Here is a 20,503-nt window from a genome sequence, read left to right on the forward strand (position 1 = left end):
TTCTATGAAGAGAAGTCCCTGAACCTTTTAGTTCCTGAAGAGAAGTCCCTGAACCTTTTAGTTCTATGAAGAGAAGTCCCTGACCCTGATAGGTCTATGAAGAGATGTCCCTGAACCTTTTAGTTCTATGAAGAGATGTCCCTGAACCTTTTAGTTCCTGAAGAGAAGTCCCTGAACCTTTTAGATCTTTAAAGAGACGTCCCTGAACCTTTTAGTTCCTGAAGAGACGTCTGTGAACCTTTTAGTTCCTGAAGAGAAGTCCCTGAACCTGTTAGGTCTATGAAGAGAAGTCCCTGAACCTTTTAGTTCCTAAAGAGAAGTCCTTGAACCTTTTAGTTCCATGAATAGATGTTCCTGAACCTTTTAGTTCCTGAAGAGAAGTCCCTGAACCTTTTAGTTCTTTGAAGAGAAGTCCCTGAACCGTTTAGTTATATGATGAGAAGTGCCTGAACCTTTTAGTTCCTGAAGAGAAGTCCATGAACCTTTTAGTTCTTTAAAGAGAAGTCCCTGAACCGTTTAGTTCTATTAAGAGAAGTCCCTGAACCTTTTAGTTCTATGAAGAGAAGTCCCTGAACCTTTTAGTTCCTGATGAGAAGTCCCTGAACCTTTTACTTATATGAAGAGAAGTACCTGAACCTTTTAGTTCTGAGAAGAGAAGTCCCTTACCCTTTTAGTTCTATGAAGAGAAGTCCCTGAACCTTTTAGTTCCTGAAGAGAAGTCCCTGAACCTTTTAGTTCTGAGAAGAGAAGTCCCTCAACCTTTTAGTTCGATGAAGAGAAGTCCCTGAACCTTTTAGTTCTATGAGGAGAAGTCCCTGAACCTGTTAGTTCCTGAAGAGAAGTCCCGGAACCTTTTAGTTATATAAAGAGAAGTCCCTGAATCTTTTAGTTCTATGATGAGAATTTCCTGAACCTTTTAGTTCTATGATGAGAAGTCCCTGAACCTTTTAGTTCTATGAAGAGAAGTCCCTGAACCTTTTAGATCTTTAAAGAGAAGTCCCTGAACCTTTTAGTTCTATGAAGAGAAGTCCCTGAACCTTTTAGTTCCTGAAAAGAAGTCCCTGAACCTTTTAGTTCTATTAAGAGAAGTCCCTGAACCTTCTAGTTCCTGAAGAGAAGTCCCTGAACCTTTTAGTTCTATGAAGAGAAGTCCCTGAACCTTTTAGTTCTATGAAGAGAAGTCCCTGAACCTTTTAGTTCCTGAAGAGAAGTCCCTGATCCTTTTAGATCTTTAAAGAGACGTCCCTGAAACTTTTAGTTCTATGACGAGAAGTCCCTGAACCTTTTAGTTCCTGAAGAGAAGTCTGTGAACCTGTTAGTTCCTGAAGAGAAGTCCCTGAACCTGTTGGGTCTATGAAGAGAAGTCCCTGAACCTGTTAGGTCCATGAAGAGAAGTCCCTGAACCTTTTAGTTCCTGAAGAGAAGTTCCTGAACCTTTTAGTTCTGTGAAGAGAAGTCCCTGAACCTTTTAGTTCCTGAAGAGAAGTCCCTGAACCTTTTAGTTCTTGAAATAGAAGTCCCTGCACCTTTTAGTTCTATGTAGAGAAGTCACTGAACCTTTTAGTTCCTGAAGAGAAGTCCCTGAACCTTTTAGTTCTTTAAAGAGAAGTCCCTGAACCTCTTAGTTCCTGAAGAGAAGTTTCTGAACCTTTTAGATCTTTGAAGAGAAGTCCCTGAGTCTTTTAATTCTATGAATAGAAGTCCCTGCACCTTTTAGTTCTATGATGAGAAGTCCCTGAACCTTTTAGTTCCTGACGAGAAGTCCATGAAACTTTTAGTTCTTTAAAGAGAAGTTTCTGAACCTTTTAGATATTCAAAGAGAAGTCCCTGAACCTTTTAGTTCTTTGAAGAGAAGTCCCGGAGCCTTTTATTTCTATAAAGAGAAGTCCCTGAGCATTTTAATTTCATGAATACAAGTCCCTGAACCTTTTAGTTCCATGAACAGAAGTCCCTGAACCTTTTAGTTCTGGAAGAGAAGTCCCTGAACCTTTTAGTTCTTTGAAGAGAAGTCCCTGAACCTTTTAGTTCTGAGAAGAGAAATCCCTGAACCTTTTAGTTCTATGAAGAGAAGTCCCTGAACCTTTTAGATCTTTAAAGAGAAGTCCCTGAACCTTTTAGTTCCTGAAAAGAAGTCCCTGAACCTTTTAGTTCTTTGAAGAGAAGTCCCTGAACCTTTTAGTTCTGAGAAGAGAAGTCCCTTAACCTTTTAGTTCTATGAAGAGAAGTCCCTGAACCTTTTAGTTCTATGAAGAGATGTCCCTGAACCTTTTAGTTCCTGAAGAGAAGTCCCTGAACCTTTTAGATCTTTAAAGAGACGTCCCTGAACATTTTAGTTCCTGAAGAGACGTCTGTGAACCTTTTAGTTTCTGAAGAGAAGTCTCTGAACCTGTTAGGTCTATGAAGAGAAGTCCCTGAACCTTTTAGTTCCCGAAGAGAAGTCCCTGAACCTTTTAGTTCCATGAAGAGATGTTCCTGATACTTTTAGTTCCTGAAGAGAAGTCCCTGAACCTTTTAGTTCTTGAAATAGAAGTCCCTGCACCTTTTAGTTCTATGAAGAGAAGTCACTGAACCTTTTAGTTCCTGAAGAGAAGTCCCTGAACCATGTAGTTCTTTAAAGAGAAGTCCCTGAACCTCTTAGTTCCTGAAGAGAAGTTTCTGAACCTTTTAGATCTTCAAAGAGAAGTCCCTGAACCTTTTAGTTCTTTGAAGAGAAGTCCCTGCACCTTTTAGTTTCATGAAGAGAAGTCCCTGAACCTTTTAGTTCTGAGAAGAGAAGTCCTTTAACCTTTTAGTTCCGGAAGAGAAGTCCCTGAACCTTTTAGTTCTATGAAGAGAAGTCCCTGAACCCTGAAGAGAAGTTCCTGAACCTTTTATTTCTTTAAAGAGACGCCCCTGAACCTTTTAGTTCCTGAAGAGAAGTCCCTGAACCTTTTAGTTCTATGAGGAGAAGTCCCTGAACCTGTTAGTTCCTGAAGAGAAGTCCCGGAACCTTTTAGTTATATAAAGAGAAGTCCCTGAATCTTTTAGTTCCATGATGAGAATTTCCTGAACATTTTAGTTCTATGATGAGAAGTCCCTGAACCTTTTAGTTCCTGAAGAGAAGTCCATGAAACTTTTAGTTCTTTAAAGAGAAGTTTCTGAACCTTTGAGATATTCAAAGAGAAGTCCCTGAACCTTTTAGTTCTTTGAAGAGAAGTCCCTGAGACTTTTAGTTCTATAAAGAGAAGTCCCTGAACGTTTTAGTTCCTGAAGAGAAGTCCCTGAACCTTTTAGTTCCTGAAGAGAAGTCCCTGAACCTTTTAGTTCTTTGAAGTGAAGTCCCTGAACGTTTTAGTTCCTGAAGAGAAGTCCCTGAACCTTTTAGTTCTTTGAAGAGAAGTCCCTGAACGTTTTAGTTCCTGAAGAGAAGTCCCTGAACCTTTTAGTTCTATGAAGAGAAGTCCCTGAACCTGTTAGTTCCTGAAGAGAAGTCCCTGAACCTTTTAGTTATATGAAGAGAAGTCCCTGAACCTTTTAGTTCCTGAAGAGAAGTCCCTGAACCTTTTAGTTATATGAAGAGAAGTCCCTGAACCTTTTAGTTACTGAAGAGAAGTCCCTGAACCTTTTAGTTCTGAGAAGAGAAGTCCCTTAACCTTTTAGTTCTATGAAGAGAAGTCCCTGAACCTTTTAGTTCCTGAAGAGAAGTCCCTGAACCTTTTAGTTCTATGAAGAGAAGTCCCTGACCCTGATAGGCCTATGAAGAGATGTCCCTGAACCTTCTAGTTCTATGAAGAGATGTCCCTGAACCGTTTAGTTCCTGAAGAGAAGTCCCTGAACCTTTTAGATCTTTAAAGAGACGTCCCTGAACCTTTTAGGTCCTGAAGAGACGTCTGTGAACCTTTTAGTTCCTGAAGAGAAGTTCCTGAACCTGTTAGTTCTATGAAGAGAAGTCCCTGAACCTTTTAGTTCCTGAAGAGAAGTCCCTGAACCTTTTAGTTCCTGAAGAGAAGTCCCTGAACCTTTTAGTTCTATGAAGAGATGTCCCTGAACCTTTTAGTTCCTGAAGAGAAGTCCCTGAACCTTTTAGATCTTTAAAGAGACGTCCCTGAACCTTTTAGTTCCTGAAGAGACGTCTGTGAACCTTTTAGTTCCTGAAGAGAAGTCCCTGAACCTTTTAGTTCCTGAAGAGAAGTCTGTGAACCTGTTAGTTCCTGAAGAGAAGTCCCTGAACCTGTTGGGTCTATGAAGAGAAGTCCCTGAACCTGTTAGGTCCATGAAGAGAAGTCCCTGAACCTTTTAGTTCCTGAAGAGAAGTTCCTGAACCTTTTAGTTCTGTGAAGAGAAGTCCCTGAACCTTTTAGTTCCTGAAGAGAAGTCCCTGAACCTTTTAGTTCTTGAAATAGAAGTCCCTGCACCTTTTAGTTCTATGTAGAGAAGTCACTGAACCTTTTAGTTCCTGAAGAGAAGTCCCTGAACCTTTTAGTTCTTTAAAGAGAAGTCCCTGAACCTCTTAGTTCCTGAAGAGAAGTTTCTGAACCTTTTAGATCTTTGAAGAGAAGTCCCTGAGTCTTTTAATTCTATGAATAGAAGTCCCTGCACCTTTTAGTTCTATGATGAGAAGTCCCTGAACCTTTTAGTTCCTGACGAGAAGTCCATGAAACTTTTAGTTCTTTAAAGAGAAGTTTCTGAACCTTTTAGATATTCAAAGAGAAGTCCCTGAACCTTTTAGTTCTTTGAAGAGAAGTCCCGGAGCCTTTTATTTCTATAAAGAGAAGTCCCTGAGCATTTTAATTTCATGAATACAAGTCCCTGAACCTTTTAGTTCCATGAACAGAAGTCCCTGAACCTTTTAGTTCTGGAAGAGAAGTCCCTGAACCTTTTAGTTCTTTGAAGAGAAGTCCCTGAACCTTTTAGTTCTGAGAAGAGAAGTCCCTGAACCTTTTAGTTCTATGAAGAGAAGTCCCTGAACCTTTTAGATCTTTAAAGAGAAGTCCCTGAACCTTTTAGTTCCTGAAAAGAAGTCCCTGAACCTTTTAGTTCTTTGAAGAGAAGTCCCTGAACCTTTTAGTTCTGAGAAGAGAAGTCCCTTAACCTTTTAGTTCTATGAAGAGAAGTCCCTGAACCTTTTAGTTCAATGAAGAGATGTCCCTGAACCTTTTAGTTCCTGAAGAGAAGTCCCTGAACCTTTTAGATCTTTAAAGAGACGTCCCTGAACATTTTAGTTCCTGAAGAGACGTCTGTGAACCTTTTAGTTTCTGAAGAGAAGTCTCTGAACCTGTTAGGTCTATGAAGAGAAGTCCCTGAACCTTTTAGTTCCCGAAGAGAAGTCCCTGAACCTTTTAGTTCCATGAAGAGATGTTCCTGATACTTTTAGTTCCTGAAGAGAAGTCCCTGAACCTTTTAGTTCTTGAAATAGAAGTCCCTGCACCTTTTAGTTCTATGAAGAGAAGTCACTGAACCTTTTAGTTCCTGAAGAGAAGTCCCTGAACCATGTAGTTCTTTAAAGAGAAGTCCCTGAACCTCTTAGTTCCTGAAGAGAAGTTTCTGAACCTTTTAGATCTTCAAAGAGAAGTCCCTGAACCTTTTAGTTCTTTGAAGAGAAGTCCCTGCACCTTTTAGTTTCATGAAGAGAAGTCCCTGAACCTTTTAGTTCTGAGAAGAGAAGTCCTTTAACCTTTTAGTTCCGGAAGAGAAGTCCCTGAACCTTTTAGTTCTATGAAGAGAAGTCCCTGAACCCTGAAGAGAAGTTCCTGAACCTTTTATTTCTTTAAAGAGACGCCCCTGAACCTTTTAGTTCCTGAAGAGAAGTCCCTGAACCTTTTAGTTCTATGAGGAGAAGTCCCTGAACCTGTTAGTTCCTGAAGAGAAGTCCCGGAACCTTTTAGTTATATAAAGAGAAGTCCCTGAATCTTTTAGTTCCATGATGAGAATTTCCTGAACATTTTAGTTCTATGATGAGAAGTCCCTGAACCTTTTAGTTCCTGAAGAGAAGTCCATGAAACTTTTAGTTCTTTAAAGAGAAGTTTCTGAACCTTTGAGATATTCAAAGAGAAGTCCCTGAACCTTTTAGTTCTTTGAAGAGAAGTCCCTGAGACTTTTAGTTCTATAAAGAGAAGTCCCTGAACGTTTTAGTTCCTGAAGAGAAGTCCCTGAACCTTTTAGTTCCTGAAGAGAAGTCCCTGAACCTTTTAGTTCTTTGAAGTGAAGTCCCTGAACGTTTTAGTTCCTGAAGAGAAGTCCCTGAACCTTTTAGTTCTTTGAAGAGAAGTCCCTGAACGTTTTAGTTCCTGAAGAGAAGTCCCTGAACCTTTTAGTTCTATGAAGAGAAGTCCCTGAACCTGTTAGTTCCTGAAGAGAAGTCCCTGAACCTTTTAGTTATATGAAGAGAAGTCCCTGAACCTTTTAGTTCTGTGAAGAGAAGTCCCTGAACCTTTTAGTTCCTGAAGAGAAGTCCCTGAACCTTTTAGTTATATGAAGAGAAGTCCCTGAACCTTTTAGTTCTATGAAGAGAAGTCCCTGAACCTTTTAGTTACTGAAGAGAAGTCCCTGAACCTTTTAGTTCTGAGAAGAGAAGTCCCTTAACCTTTTAGTTCTATGAAGAGAAGTCCCTGAACCTTTTAGTTCCTGAAGAGAAGTCCCTGAACCTTTTAGTTCTATGAAGAGAAGTCCCTGACCCTGATAGGCCTATGAAGAGATGTCCCTGAACCTTCTAGTTCTATGAAGAGATGTCCCTGAACCGTTTAGTTCCTGAAGAGAAGTCCCTGAACCTTTTAGATCTTTAAAGAGACGTCCCTGAACCTTTTAGGTCCTGAAGAGACGTCTGTGAACCTTTTAGTTCCTGAAGAGAAGTTCCTGAACCTGTTAGTTCTATGAAGAGAAGTCCCTGAACCTTTTAGTTCCTGAAGAGAAGTCCCTGAACCTTTTAGTTCCTGAAGAGAAGTCCCTGAACCTTTTAGTTCTATGAAGAGATGTCCCTGAACCTTTTAGTTCCTGAAGAGAAGTCCCTGAACCTTTTAGATCTTTAAAGAGACGTCCCTGAACCTTTTAGTTCCTGAAGAGACGTCTGTGAACCTTTTAGTTCCTGAAGAGAAGTCCCTGAACCTGATAGGTCTATGACGAGAAGTCCCTGAACCTTTTAGTTCCTGAAGAGAAGTCCCTGAACCTTTTAGTTCCATGAAGAGATGTTCCTGAACCTTTTAGTTCCTGAAGAGAAGTCCCTGAACCTTTTAGTTCTTTGAAGAGAAGTCCCTTAACCTTTTAGTTCCTAAAGAGAAGTCCCTGAACCTTTTAGTTCCTGAAGAGAAGTCCATGAACCTTTTAGTTCTTTAAAGAGAAGTCCCTGAACCGTTTAGTTCTATTAAGAGAAGTCCCTGAACCTTTTAGTTCTATGAAGAGATGTCCTTGAACCTTTTAGTTCCTGATGAAAAGTCCCTGAACCTTTTACTTATATGAAGAGAAGTACCTGAACCTTTTAGTTCTATGAAGAGAAGTCCCTGAACCTTTTAGTTCCTGAAGAGAAGTCCCTGAACCTTTTAGTTCTATGAAGAGAAGTCCCTGACCCTGATAGGTCTATGAAGAGATGTCCCTGAACCTTTTAGTTCTATGAAGAGATGTCCCTGAACCCTTTAGTTCCTGAAGAGAAGTCCCTGAACCTTTTAGATCTTTAAAGAGACGTCCCTGAACCTTTTAGTTCCTGAAGAGACGTCTGTGAACCTTTTAGTTCCTGAAGAGAAGTTCCTGAACCTGTTAGTTCTATGAAGAGAAGTCCCTGAACCTTTTAGTTCCTGAAGAGAAGTCCCTGAACCTTTTAGTTCTATGAAGAGAAGTCCCTGACCCTGATAGGTCTATGAAGAGATGTCCCTGAACCTTTTAGTTCTATGAAGAGATGTCCCTGAACCTTTTAGTTCCTGAAGAGAAGTCCCTGAACCTTTTAGATCTTTAAAGAGACGTCCCTGAACCTTTTAGTTCCTGAAGAGACGTCTGTGAACCTTTTAGTTCCTGAAGAGAAGTCCCTGAACCTGTTAGGTCTATGAAGAGAAGTCCCTGAACCTTTTAGTTCCTGAAGAGAAGTCCTTGAACCTTTTAGTTCCATGAATAGATGTTCCTGAACCTTTTAGTTCCTGAAGAGAAGTCCCTGAACCTTTTAGTTCTTTGAAGAGAAGTCCCTGAACCGTTTAGTTATATGATGAGAAGTGCCTGAACCTTTTAGTTCCTGAAGAGAAGTCCATGAACCTTTTAGTTCTTTAAAGAGAAGTCCCTGAACCGTTTAGTTCTATTAAGAGAAGTCCCTGAACCTTTTAGTTCTATGAAGAGAAGTCCCTGAACCTTTTAGTTCCTGATGAGAAGTCCCTGAACCTTTTACTTATATGAAGAGAAGTACCTGAACCTTTTAGTTCTGAGAAGAGAAGTCCCTTACCCTTTTAGTTCTATGAAGAGAAGTCCCTGAACCTTTTAGTTCCTGAAGAGAAGTCCCTGAACCTTTTAGTTCTGAGAAGAGAAGTCCCTCAACCTTTTAGTTCGATGAAGAGAAGTCCCTGAACCTTTTAGTTCTATGAGGAGAAGTCCCTGAACCTGTTAGTTCCTGAGGAGAAGTCCCGGAACCTTTTAGTTATATAAAGAGAAGTCCCTGAATCTTTTAGTTCTATGATGAGAATTTCCTGAACCTTTTAGTTCTATGATGAGAAGTCCCTGAACCTTTTAGTTCCTGAAGAGAAGTCCATGAAACTTTTAGTTCTTTAAAGAGAAGTTTCTGAACCTTTGAGATATTCAAAGAGAAGTCCCTGAACCTTTTAGTTCTTTGAAGAGAAGTCCCTGAGACCTTTAGTTCTATAAAGAGAAGTCCCTGAACGTTTTAGTTCCTGAAGAGAAGTCCCTGAACCTTTTAGTTCCTGAAGAGAAGTCCCTGAACCTTTTAGTTCTTTGAAGAGAAGTCCCTGAACGTTTTAGTTCCTGAAGAGAAGTCCCTGAACCTTTTAGTTCTTTGAAGAGAAGTCCCTGAACGTTTTAGTTCCTGAAGAGAAGTCCCTGAACCTTTTAGTTCTATGAAGAGAAGTCCCTGAACCTTTTAGTTGTATGATGAGAAGTCCCTGAACCTTTTAGTTCCTGAAGAGAAGTCCATGAACCTTTTAGTTCTTTAAAGAGAAGTCCCTGAACCGTTTAGTTCCTGACGAGAAGTCCCTGAACCTTTTAGTTCTGTGAAGAGAAGTCCCTGAACCTGTTAGTTCCTGAAGAGAAGTCCCTGAACCTTTTAGTTATATGAAGAGAAGTCCCTGAACCTTTTAGTTCTGTGAAGAGAAGTCCCTGAACCTTTTAGTTCCTGAAGAGAAGTCCCTGAACCTTTTAGTTATATGAAGAGAAGTCCCTGAACCTTTTAGTTCTATGAAGAGAAGTCCCTGAACCTTTTAGTTACTGAAGAGAAGTCCCTGAACCTTTTAGTTCTGAGAAGAGAAGTCCCTTAACCTTTTAGTTCTATGAAGAGAAGTCCCTGAACCTTTTAGTTCCTGAAGAGAAGTCCCTGAACCTTTTAGTTCTATGAAGAGAAGTCCCTGACCCTGATAGGTCTATGAAGAGATGTCCCTGAACCTTTTAGTTCTATGAAGAGATGTCCCTGAACCGTTTAGTTCCTGAAGAGAAGTCCCTGAACCTTTTAGATCTTTAAAGAGACGTCCCTGAACCTTTTAGGTCCTGAAGAGACGTCTGTGAACCTTTTAGTTCCTGAAGAGAAGTTCCTGAACCTTTTAGTTCCTGAAGAGAACTCCCTGAACCTTTTAGTTCCTAAAGAGAAGTCCCTGAACCTTTTAGTTCCATGAAGAGATGTCCCTGAACCTTTTAGTTCCTGAAGAGAAGTCCATGAACCTTTTAGTTCTTTAAAGAGAAGTCCCTGAACCGTTTAGTTCTATTAAGAGAAGTCCCTGAACCTTTTAGTTCTATGAAGAGATGTCCTTGAACCTTTTACTTCCTGAAGAGATGTCCCTGAACCTTTTAGTTACTGAAGAGAAGTCCCTGAACCTTTTAGTTCTGAGAAGAGAAGTCCCTTAACCTTTTAGTTCTATGAAGAGAAGTCCCTGAACCTTTTAGTTCCTGAAGAGAAGTCCCTGAACCTTTTAGTTCTATGAAGAGAAGTCCCTGACCCTGATAGGCCTATGAAGAGATGTCCCTGAACCTTCTAGTTCTATGAAGAGATGTCCCTGAACCGTTTAGTTCCTGAAGAGAAGTCCCTGAACCTTTTAGATCTTTAAAGAGACGTCCCTGAACCTTTTAGGTCCTGAAGAGACGTCTGTGAACCTTTTAGTTCCTGAAGAGAAGTTCCTGAACCTGTTAGTTCTATGAAGAGAAGTCCCTGAACCTTTTAGTTCCTGAAGAGAAGTCCCTGAACCTTTTAGTTCCTGAAGAGAAGTCCCTGAACCTTTTAGTTCTATGAAGAGATGTCCCTGAACCTTTTAGTTCCTGAAGAGAAGTCCCTGAACCTTTTAGATCTTTAAAGAGACGTCCCTGAACCTTTTAGTTCCTGAAGAGACGTCTGTGAACCTTTTAGTTCCTGAAGAGAAGTCCCTGAACCTGATAGGTCTATGACGAGAAGTCCCTGAACCTTTTAGTTCCTGAAGAGAAGTCCCTGAACCTTTTAGTTCCATGAAGAGATGTTCCTGAACCTTTTAGTTCCTGAAGAGAAGTCCCTGAACCTTTTAGTTCTTTGAAGAGAAGTCCCTTAACCTTTTAGTTCCTAAAGAGAAGTCCCTGAACCTTTTAGTTCCTGAAGAGAAGTCCATGAACCTTTTAGTTCTTTAAAGAGAAGTCCCTGAACCGTTTAGTTCTATTAAGAGAAGTCCCTGAACCTTTTAGTTCTATGAAGAGATGTCCTTGAACCTTTTAGTTCCTGATGAAAAGTCCCTGAACCTTTTACTTATATGAAGAGAAGTACCTGAACCTTTTAGTTCTATGAAGAGAAGTCCCTGAACCTTTTAGTTCCTGAAGAGAAGTCCCTGAACCTTTTAGTTCTATGAAGAGAAGTCCCTGACCCTGATAGGTCTATGAAGAGATGTCCCTGAACCTTTTAGTTCTATGAAGAGATGTCCCTGAACCCTTTAGTTCCTGAAGAGAAGTCCCTGAACCTTTTAGATCTTTAAAGAGACGTCCCTGAACCTTTTAGTTCCTGAAGAGACGTCTGTGAACCTTTTAGTTCCTGAAGAGAAGTTCCTGAACCTGTTAGTTCTATGAAGAGAAGTCCCTGAACCTTTTAGTTCCTGAAGAGAAGTCCCTGAACCTTTTAGTTCTATGAAGAGAAGTCCCTGACCCTGATAGGTCTATGAAGAGATGTCCCTGAACCTTTTAGTTCTATGAAGAGATGTCCCTGAACCTTTTAGTTCCTGAAGAGAAGTCCCTGAACCTTTTAGATCTTTAAAGAGACGTCCCTGAACCTTTTAGTTCCTGAAGAGACGTCTGTGAACCTTTTAGTTCCTGAAGAGAAGTCCCTGAACCTGTTAGGTCTATGAAGAGAAGTCCCTGAACCTTTTAGTTCCTGAAGAGAAGTCCTTGAACCTTTTAGTTCCATGAATAGATGTTCCTGAACCTTTTAGTTCCTGAAGAGAAGTCCCTGAACCTTTTAGTTCTTTGAAGAGAAGTCCCTGAACCGTTTAGTTATATGATGAGAAGTGCCTGAACCTTTTAGTTCCTGAAGAGAAGTCCATGAACCTTTTAGTTCTTTAAAGAGAAGTCCCTGAACCGTTTAGTTCTATTAAGAGAAGTCCCTGAACCTTTTAGTTCTATGAAGAGAAGTCCCTGAACCTTTTAGTTCCTGATGAGAAGTCCCTGAACCTTTTACTTATATGAAGAGAAGTACCTGAACCTTTTAGTTCTGAGAAGAGAAGTCCCTTACCCTTTTAGTTCTATGAAGAGAAGTCCCTGAACCTTTTAGTTCCTGAAGAGAAGTCCCTGAACCTTTTAGTTCTGAGAAGAGAAGTCCCTCAACCTTTTAGTTCGATGAAGAGAAGTCCCTGAACCTTTTAGTTCTATGAGGAGAAGTCCCTGAACCTGTTAGTTCCTGAGGAGAAGTCCCGGAACCTTTTAGTTATATAAAGAGAAGTCCCTGAATCTTTTAGTTCTATGATGAGAATTTCCTGAACCTTTTAGTTCTATGATGAGAAGTCCCTGAACCTTTTAGTTCCTGAAGAGAAGTCCATGAAACTTTTAGTTCTTTAAAGAGAAGTTTCTGAACCTTTGAGATATTCAAAGAGAAGTCCCTGAACCTTTTAGTTCTTTGAAGAGAAGTCCCTGAGACCTTTAGTTCTATAAAGAGAAGTCCCTGAACGTTTTAGTTCCTGAAGAGAAGTCCCTGAACCTTTTAGTTCCTGAAGAGAAGTCCCTGAACCTTTTAGTTCTTTGAAGAGAAGTCCCTGAACGTTTTAGTTCCTGAAGAGAAGTCCCTGAACCTTTTAGTTCTTTGAAGAGAAGTCCCTGAACGTTTTAGTTCCTGAAGAGAAGTCCCTGAACCTTTTAGTTCTATGAAGAGAAGTCCCTGAACCTGTTAGGTCTATGAAGAGAAGTCCCTGAACCTTTTAGTTCCTGAAGAGAAGTCCTTGAACCTTTTAGTTCCATGAATAGATGTTCCTGAACCTTTTAGTTCCTGAAGAGAAGTCCCTGAACCTTTTAGTTCTTTGAAGAGAAGTCCCTGAACCGTTTAGTTATATGATGAGAAGTGCCTGAACCTTTTAGTTCCTGAAGAGAAGTCCATGAACCTTTTAGTTCTTTAAAGAGAAGTCCCTGAACCGTTTAGTTCTATTAAGAGAAGTCCCTGAACCTTTTAGTTCTATGAAGAGAAGTCCCTGAACCTTTTAGTTCCTGATGAGAAGTCCCTGAACCTTTTACTTATATGAAGAGAAGTACCTGAACCTTTTAGTTCTGAGAAGAGAAGTCCCTTACCCTTTTAGTTCTATGAAGAGAAGTCCCTGAACCTTTTAGTTCCTGAAGAGAAGTCCCTGAACCTTTTAGTTCTGAGAAGAGAAGTCCCTCAACCTTTTAGTTCGATGAAGAGAAGTCCCTGAACCTTTTAGTTCTATGAGGAGAAGTCCCTGAACCTGTTAGTTCCTGAGGAGAAGTCCCGGAACCTTTTAGTTATATAAAGAGAAGTCCCTGAATCTTTTAGTTCTATGATGAGAATTTCCTGAACCTTTTAGTTCTATGATGAGAAGTCCCTGAACCTTTTAGTTCCTGAAGAGAAGTCCATGAAACTTTTAGTTCTTTAAAGAGAAGTTTCTGAACCTTTGAGATATTCAAAGAGAAGTCCCTGAACCTTTTAGTTCTTTGAAGAGAAGTCCCTGAGACCTTTAGTTCTATAAAGAGAAGTCCCTGAACGTTTTAGTTCCTGAAGAGAAGTCCCTGAACCTTTTAGTTCCTGAAGAGAAGTCCCTGAACCTTTTAGTTCTTTGAAGAGAAGTCCCTGAACGTTTTAGTTCCTGAAGAGAAGTCCCTGAACCTTTTAGTTCTTTGAAGAGAAGTCCCTGAACGTTTTAGTTCCTGAAGAGAAGTCCCTGAACCTTTTAGTTCTATGAAGAGAAGTCCCTGAACCTTTTAGTTGTATGATGAGAAGTCCCTGAACCTTTTAGTTCCTGAAGAGAAGTCCATGAACCTTTTAGTTCTTTAAAGAGAAGTCCCTGAACCGTTTAGTTCCTGACGAGAAGTCCCTGAACCTTTTAGTTCTGTGAAGAGAAGTCCCTGAACCTGTTAGTTCCTGAAGAGAAGTCCCTGAACCTTTTAGTTATATGAAGAGAAGTCCCTGAACCTTTTAGTTCTGTGAAGAGAAGTCCCTGAACCTTTTAGTTCCTGAAGAGAAGTCCCTGAACCTTTTAGTTATATGAAGAGAAGTCCCTGAACCTTTTAGTTCTATGAAGAGAAGTCCCTGAACCTTTTAGTTACTGAAGAGAAGTCCCTGAACCTTTTAGTTCTGAGAAGAGAAGTCCCTTAACCTTTTAGTTCTATGAAGAGAAGTCCCTGAACCTTTTAGTTCCTGAAGAGAAGTCCCTGAACCTTTTAGTTCTATGAAGAGAAGTCCCTGACCCTGATAGGTCTATGAAGAGATGTCCCTGAACCTTTTAGTTCTATGAAGAGATGTCCCTGAACCGTTTAGTTCCTGAAGAGAAGTCCCTGAACCTTTTAGATCTTTAAAGAGACGTCCCTGAACCTTTTAGGTCCTGAAGAGACGTCTGTGAACCTTTTAGTTCCTGAAGAGAAGTTCCTGAACCTTTTAGTTCCTGAAGAGAACTCCCTGAACCTTTTAGTTCCTAAAGAGAAGTCCCTGAACCTTTTAGTTCCATGAAGAGATGTCCCTGAACCTTTTAGTTCCTGAAGAGAAGTCCATGAACCTTTTAGTTCTTTAAAGAGAAGTCCCTGAACCGTTTAGTTCTATTAAGAGAAGTCCCTGAACCTTTTAGTTCTATGAAGAGATGTCCTTGAACCTTTTACTTCCTGAAGAGATGTCCCTGAACCTTTTAGTTACTGAAGAGAAGTCCCTGAACCTTTTAGTTCTGAGAAGAGAAGTCCCTTAACCTTTTAGTTCTATGAAGAGAAGTCCCTGAACCTTTTAGTTCCTGAAGAGAAGTCCCTGAACCTTTTAGTTCTATGAAGAGAAGTCCCTGACCCTGATAGGCCTATGAAGAGATGTCCCTGAACCTTCTAGTTCTATGAAGAGATGTCCCTGAACCGTTTAGTTCCTGAAGAGAAGTCCCTGAACCTTTTAGATCTTTAAAGAGACGTCCCTGAACCTTTTAGGTCCTGAAGAGACGTCTGTGAACCTTTTAGTTCCTGAAGAGAAGTTCCTGAACCTGTTAGTTCTATGAAGAGAAGTCCCTGAACCTTTTAGTTCCTGAAGAGAAGTCCCTGAACCTTTTAGTTCCTGAAGAGAAGTCCCTGAACCTTTTAGTTCTATGAAGAGATGTCCCTGAACCTTTTAGTTCCTGAAGAGAAGTCCCTGAACCTTTTAGATCTTTAAAGAGACGTCCCTGAACCTTTTAGTTCCTGAAGAGACGTCTGTGAACCTTTTAGTTCCTGAAGAGAAGTCCCTGAACCTGATAGGTCTATGACGAGAAGTCCCTGAACCTTTTAGTTCCTGAAGAGAAGTCCCTGAACCTTTTAGTTCCATGAAGAGATGTTCCTGAACCTTTTAGTTCCTGAAGAGAAGTCCCTGAACCTTTTAGTTCTTTGAAGAGAAGTCCCTTAACCTTTTAGTTCCTAAAGAGAAGTCCCTGAACCTTTTAGTTCCTGAAGAGAAGTCCATGAACCTTTTAGTTCTTTAAAGAGAAGTCCCTGAACCGTTTAGTTCTATTAAGAGAAGTCCCTGAACCTTTTAGTTCTATGAAGAGATGTCCTTGAACCTTTTAGTTCCTGATGAAAAGTCCCTGAACCTTTTACTTATATGAAGAGAAGTACCTGAACCTTTTAGTTCTATGAAGAGAAGTCCCTGAACCTTTTAGTTCCTGAAGAGAAGTCCCTGAACCTTTTAGTTCTATGAAGAGAAGTCCCTGACCCTGATAGGTCTATGAAGAGATGTCCCTGAACCTTTTAGTTCTATGAAGAGATGTCCCTGAACCCTTTAGTTCCTGAAGAGAAGTCCCTGAACCTTTTAGATCTTTAAAGAGACGTCCCTGAACCTTTTAGTTCCTGAAGAGACGTCTGTGAACCTTTTAGTTCCTGAAGAGAAGTTCCTGAACCTGTTAGTTCTATGAAGAGAAGTCCCTGAACCTTTTAGTTCCTGAAGAGAAGTCCCTGAACCTTTTAGTTCTATGAAGAGAAGTCCCTGACCCTGATAGGTCTATGAAGAGATGTCCCTGAACCTTTTAGTTCTATGAAGAGATGTCCCTGAACCTTTTAGTTCCTGAAGAGAAGTCCCTGAACCTTTTAGATCTTTAAAGAGACGTCCCTGAACCTTTTAGTTCCTGAAGAGACGTCTGTGAACCTTTTAGTTCCTGAAGAGAAGTCCCTGAACCTGTTAGGTCTATGAAGAGAAGTCCCTGAACCTTTTAGTTCCTGAAGAGAAGTCCTTGAACCTTTTAGTTCCATGAATAGATGTTCCTGAACCTTTTAGTTCCTGAAGAGAAGTCCCTGAACCTTTTAGTTCTTTGAAGAGAAGTCCCTGAACCGTTTAGTTATATGATGAGAAGTGCCTGAACCTTTTAGTTCCTGAAGAGAAGTCCATGAACCTTTTAGTTCTTTAAAGAGAAGTCCCTGAACCGTTTAGTTCTATTAAGAGAAGTCCCTGAACCTTTTAGTTCTATGAAGAGAAGTCCCTGAACCTTTTAGTTCCTGATGAGAAGTCCCTGAACCTTTTACTTATATGAAGAGAAGTACCTGAACCTTTTAGTTCTGAGAAGAGAAGTCCCTTACCCTTTTAGTTCTATGAAGAGAAGTCCCTGAACCTTTTAGTTCCTGAAGAGAAGTCCCTGAACCTTTTAGTTCTGAGAAGAGAAGTCCCTCAACCTTTTAGTTCGATGAAGAGAAGTCCCTGAACCTTTTAGTTCTATGAGGAGAAGTCCCTGAACCTGTTAGTTCCTGAGGAGAAGTCCCGGAACCTTTTAGTTATATAAAGAGAAGTCCCTGAATCTTTTAGTTCTATGATGAGAATTTCCTGAACCTTTTAGTTCTATGATGAGAAGTCCCTGAACCTTTTAGTTCCTGAAGAGAAGTCCATGAAACTTTTAGTTCTTTAAAGAGAAGTTTCTGAACCTTTGAGATATTCAAAGAGAAGTCCCTGAACCTTTTAGTTCTTTGAAGAGAAGTCCCTGAGACCTTTAGTTCTATAAAGAGAAGTCCCTGAACGTTTTAGTTCCTGAAGAGAAGTCCCTGAACCTTTTAGTTCCTGAAGAGAAGTCCCTGAACCTTTTAGTTCTTTGAAGAGAAGTCCCTGAACGTTTTAGTTCCTGAAGAGAAGTCCCTGAACCTTTTAGTTCTTTGAAGAGAAGTCCCTGAACGTTTTAGTTCCTGAAGAGAAGTCCCTGAACCTTTTAGTTCTATGAAGAGAAGTCCCTGAACCTTTTAGTTGTATGATGAGAAGTCCCTGAACCTTTTAGTTCCTGAAGAGAAGTCCATGAACCTTTTAGTTCTTTAAAGAGAAGTCCCTGAACCGTTTAGTTCCTGACGAGAAGTCCCTGAACCTTTTAGTTCTGTGAAGAGAAGTCCCTGAACCTGTTAGTTCCTGAAGAGAAGTCCCTGAACCTTTTAGTTATATGAAGAGAAGTCCCTGAACCTTTTAGTTCTGTGAAGAGAAGTCCCTGAACCTTTTAGTTCCTGAAGAGAAGTCCCTGAACCTTTTAGTTATATGAAGAGAAGTCCCTGAACCTTTTAGTTCTATGAAGAGAAGTCCCTGAACCTTTTAGTTACTGAAGAGAAGTCCCTGAACCTTTTAGTTCTGAGAAGAGAAGTCCCTTAACCTTTTAGTTCTATGAAGAGAAGTCCCTGAACCTTTTAGTTCCTGAAGAGAAGTCCCTGAACCTTTTAGTTCTATGAAGAGAAGTCCCTGACCCTGATAGGTCTATGAAGAGATGTCCCTGAACCTTTTAGTTCTATGAAGAGATGTCCCTGAACCGTTTAGTTCCTGAAGAGAAGTCCCTGAACCTTTTAGATCTTTAAAGAGACGTCCCTGAACCTTTTAGGTCCTGAAGAGACGTCTGTGAACCTTTTAGTTCCTGAAGAGAAGTTCCTGAACCTTTTAGTTCCTGAAGAGAACTCCCTGAACCTTTTAGTTCCTAAAGAGAAGTCCCTGAACCTTTTAGTTCCATGAAGAGATGTCCCTGAACCTTTTAGTTCCTGAAGAGAAGTCCATGAACCTTTTAGTTCTTTAAAGAGAAGTCCCTGAACCGTTTAGTTCTATTAAGAGAAGTCCCTGAACCTTTTAGTTCTATGAAGAGATGTCCTTGAACCTTTTACTTCCTGATGAGAAGTCCCTGAACCTTTTACTTATATGAAGAGAAGTACCTGAACCTTTTAGTTCTGAGAAGAGAAGTCCCTTACCCTTTTAGTTCTATGAAGAGAAGTCCCTGAACCTTTTAGTTCCTGAAGAGAAGTCCCTGAACCTTTTAGTTCTATGAAGAGAAGTCCCTGACCCTGACAGGTTTATGAAGAGATGTCCCTGAACCTTTTAGTTCTATGAAGAGATGTCCCTGAACCCTTTAGTTCCTGAAGAGAAGTCCCTGAACCTTTTAGATCTTTAAAGAGACGTCCCTGAACCTTTTAGTTCCTGAAGAGACGTCTGTGAACCTTTTAGTTCCTGAAGAGAAGTCCATGAACCTTTTAGTTCTTTAAAGAGAAGTCCCTGAACCGTTTAGTTCCTGACGAGAAGTCCCTGAACCTTTTAGTTCTGTGAAGAGAAGTCCCTGAACCTGTTAGTTCCTGAAGAGAAGTCCCTGAACCTTTTAGTTATATGAAGAGAAGTCCCTGAACCTTTTAGTTCTGTGAAGAGAAGTCCCTGAACCTTTTAGTTCCTGAAGAGAAGTCCCTGAACCTTTTAGTTATATGAAGAGAAGTCCCTGAACCTTTTAGTTCTATGAAGAGAAGTCCCTGAACCTTTTAGTTACTGAAGAGAAGTCCCTGAACCTTTTAGTTCTGAGAAGAGAAGTCCCTTAACCTTTTAGTTCTATGAAGAGAAGTCCCTGAACCTTTTAGTTCCTGAAGAGAAGTCCCTGAACCTTTTAGTTCTATGAAGAGAAGTCCCTGACCCTGATAGGTCTATGAAGAGATGTCCCTGAACCTTCTAGTTCTATGAAGAGATGTCCCTGAACCGTTTAGTTCCTGAAGAGAAGTCACTGAACCTTTTAGATCTTTAAAGAGACGTCCCTGAACCTTTTAGGTCCTGAAGAGACGTCTGTGAACCTTTTAGTTCCTGAAGAGAAGTTCCTGAACCTGTTAGTTCTATGAAGAGAAGTCCCTGAACCTTTTAGTTCCTGAAGAGAAGTCCCTGAACCTTTTAGTTCCATGAAGAGATGTCCCTGAACCTTTTAGTTCCTGAAGAGAAGTCCCTGAACCATTTAGTTCCTGAAGAGAAGTCCCTGAACCTTTTAGTTCTATGAAGAGATGTCCCTGAACCTTTTAGTTCCTGAAGAGAAGTCCCTGAACCTTTTAGATCTTTAAAGAGACGTCCCTGAACCTTTTAGTTCCTGAAGAGACGTCTGTGAACCTTTTAGTTCCTGAAGAGAAGTCCCTGAACCTGATAGGTCTATGACGAGAAGTCCCTGAACCTTTTAGTTCCTGAAGAGAAGTCCCTGAACCTTTTAGTTCCATGAAGAGATGTTCCTGAACCTTTTAGTTCCTGAAGAGAAGTCCCTGAACCTTTTAGTTCTTTGAAGAGAAGTCCCTTAACCTTTTAGTTCCTGAAGAGAAGTCCCTGAACCTTTTAGTTCCTGAAGAGAAGTCCATGAACCTTATAGTTCTTTAAAGAGAAGTCCCTGAACCGTTTAGTTCTATTAAGAGAAGTCCCTGAACCTTTTAGTTCTATGAAGAGATGTCCTTGAACCTTTTAGTTCCTGATGAGAAGTCCCTGAACCTTTTACTTATATGAAGAGAAGTACCTGAACCTTTTAGTTCTGAGAAGAGAAGTCCCTTACCCTTTTAGTTCTATGAAGAGAAGTCCCTGAACCTTTTAGTTCCTGAAGAGAAGTCCCTGAACCTTTTAGTTCTATGAAGAGAAGTCCCTGACCCTGATAGGTCTATGAAGAGATGTCCCTGAACCTTTTAGTTCTATGAAGAGATGTCCCTGAACCCTTTAGTTCCTGAAGAGAAGTCCCTGAACCTTTTAGATCTTTAAAGAGACGTCCCTGAACCTTTTAGTTCCTGAAGAGACGTCTGTGAACCTTTTAGTTCCTGAAGAGAAGTTCCTGAACCTGTTAGTTCTATGAAGAGAAGTCCCTGAACCTTTTAGTTCCTGAAGAGAAGTCCCTGAACCTTTTAGTTCTATGAAGAGAAGTCCCTGACCCTGATAGGTCTATGAGGAGATGTCCCTGAACCTTTTAGTTCTATGAAGAGATGTCCCTGAACCTTTTAGTTCCTGAAGAGAAGTCCCTGAACCTTTTAGATCTTTAAAGTGACGTCCCTGAACCTTTTAGTTCCTGAAGAGACGTCTGTGAACCTTTTAGTTCCTGAAGAGAAGTCCCTGAACCTGTTAGGTCTATGAAGAGAAGTCCCTGAACCTTTTAGTTCCTGAAGAGAAGTCCTTGAACCTTTTAGTTCCATGAATAGATGTTCCTGAACCTTTTAGTTCCTGAAGAGAAGTCCCTGAACCTTTTAGTTCTTTGAAGAGAAGTCCCTGAACCTTTTAGTTATATGATGAGAAGTGCCTGAACCTTTTAGTTCCTGAAGAGAAGTCCATGAACCTTTTAGTTCTTTAAAGAGAAGTCCCTGAACCATTTAGTTCTATTAAGAGAAGTCCCTGAACCTTTTAGTTCTATGAAGAGAAGTCCCTGAACCTTTTAGTTCCTGATGAGAAGTCCCTGAACCTTTTACTTATATGAAGAGAAGTACCTGAACCTTTTAGTTCTGAGAAGAGAAG

This window comes from Symphodus melops, assembly GCF_947650265.1.
Source record: "Symphodus melops genome assembly, chromosome: 7".
Lineage (NCBI taxonomy): Eukaryota > Metazoa > Chordata > Actinopteri > Labriformes > Labridae > Symphodus > Symphodus melops.